Here is a 2,159-nt window from a genome sequence, read left to right as displayed (position 1 = left end):
ATCTCTATTTGCAACTTTTTGAGAAAGCGCCATACTGCTTTCCACAGGGGTTGTACCATTTTACACTCCCACCAACCGTGAATCAGGGTTCCAGTTTCTCCACAACCTCGCCAGCAAAAAAAAAGTTAAGAAATTCTGCAAAAGGAATGATGCTCTAATGGTGAGATGTCAAGCACCGATCTATAATCCCTCATATAAGGATTTATGAAGTGTTCAGGTCTTTCCAGCATCCTGCATTCATACTACTACAGTGGCCTCCACCCACCATCCCTGCCTAAGATCATTCTAACTGATCAGCATGAAGATGTGATACAATTTTTTATATTTATAGTTATGCCTTTTGTATTTATTTCTAAAAGAAAAATTAATAGTGGAGAAAACATTTTAAGGATCTTTAAAACATGTTAGAAGCTACATAGTTTCTAAACTTGAGTTTTATAGGGGCTTCTTTCCAGGAGAGAAAGTTTGAAGAGTAAGTGCATTTATGAAATAAATTGTTTCAACAGATTTTAGTTCTTCTACTGGTATTCTCTAGCTAAAGATAATATTATATTTTAAAAATGCTTAATTGCATTAATGCCACAAGTTTTATTAATTATTCCAAAATCTACACTGAAACAGAGTGGGGCAGTGCAAATAAGGTATAAAACGCTGACCTGATGATTGGTCAGTTTTACGCCTCCATCAGACTTTGAAAGAGTCATTTTCCAAAGTGACAAATGAGGGTCTTACTACTGTCGAGAAGGAAAAGCCAAGAGTGCAGAACACAGTTTGATCCCAAGATCGCTTTATGAAACAGACCCAGAGAGTTGCAATACCAGGGAGATGGAGGATGTCCACGAGGCTGCAGGATCTTGAGGTGGTGCAAGACTATAGCAGATGTGGTGGAAGGGGCAGAACAGCAGAGGCGGCGTTGTTATTATTGTTAGGTGCCATTGAGTCAGCTATGACTCACAGTGCCCCCATGAACAACGGATCCGAACCTTGTCCTGTTCTGTGCCATCCTCACCCTGGTTCTGTGCCACCCTCGTCACTGCTGATATGGGTTCAAGTCCATTGTTACAGTCACTGTATCAGTCTATTTCAGATGTTGTTGTTGTTACATGCTGTTGAGTCGCCTGTGACCCATAGCCACTCTATGTACAGCAGCTCTGAAGCCTCTCCTGAGCCAGTCTCTCTGACTTCAACACAACAATCCCCATGGTCCCAGTTACTGTGTTAATCCATCTCATTGGAGTCTTCCGCTCCTGCACTGTCCCTCCACCCTTCCAAGCATTTCTTCTTATTATTTAAACAAAGTCAGATGAAAGTGTTTTGATTTCTTAACTGGTGTTACCATGGATGTTAACTGTGGATTCATCTCATGTAAAGCATCTCTTATCACGATGGACTCTAAGGTCTGTAAGATTCTTTCTCTTTTATAGAAATCTCCACTGGTCAATATCATCTGGCATGTATCTACTTACATTTCCCCCCATCTTGATAGATTCTTTTACTGATCTTGCTAAATTTCAAGTGTGCTGTGAGTTTGCTATGATATAAGCTTGGGGACTAAGATACATCTGATTCAGACCATTATCATTCCAATCACTTGCTATGCATCTGAAAGCCAGACAATTAATAAGGTTGACAGAAGTAGAATTGATGCCTTTGAACTGTGGTGTTGGAGAAAAATATTGACTATCCCATAGACTGCCATAAGATCAGACAAATTTGTCTTGGAGAAAGTACAACTAGAGTGCTCCTTGGAAGCAAAGATGATATAGCTTCGTCTCATATACTTGGGGCATGTTGCTACAAGAGGCTACTCCTTGGAGAGGGACATCCTGCTTGGGAAGGTGGAGGGTTTGCAAAAGAGAGGAAGACCCTCAAATAGGAGGATTGACACAGTCACTGCTGCAATGGGCTCACATGTGTCAGAGATTGTAAGGACGGTGCAGGAGAGGATGGGGTTTACATCTCTTGTTCATAGGGCCATTATGAGTCATACTTGATTCAATAGCACTTAAAACACACACACACACACACACACACACACACACACACACACACACACACACTCTGGAGCTTGCAGAGCTTTTCAGAGAGAAGCCAAAGGTAAATGTGGCTTTACGGTTTGAGGGCAGGATAGGATTTGTAGCAAATTCATGCTTAACTTT

Source organism: Elephantulus edwardii, unplaced genomic scaffold (genome assembly GCF_000299155.1).
Source record: "Elephantulus edwardii isolate Elephantulus edwardi_28Jun2011 unplaced genomic scaffold, EleEdw1.0 scaffold00087, whole genome shotgun sequence".
Lineage (NCBI taxonomy): Eukaryota > Metazoa > Chordata > Mammalia > Macroscelidea > Macroscelididae > Elephantulus > Elephantulus edwardii.
The sequence above is the reverse complement of the archived record's forward strand: the minus strand, read 5'-3'. Positions refer to the sequence as shown.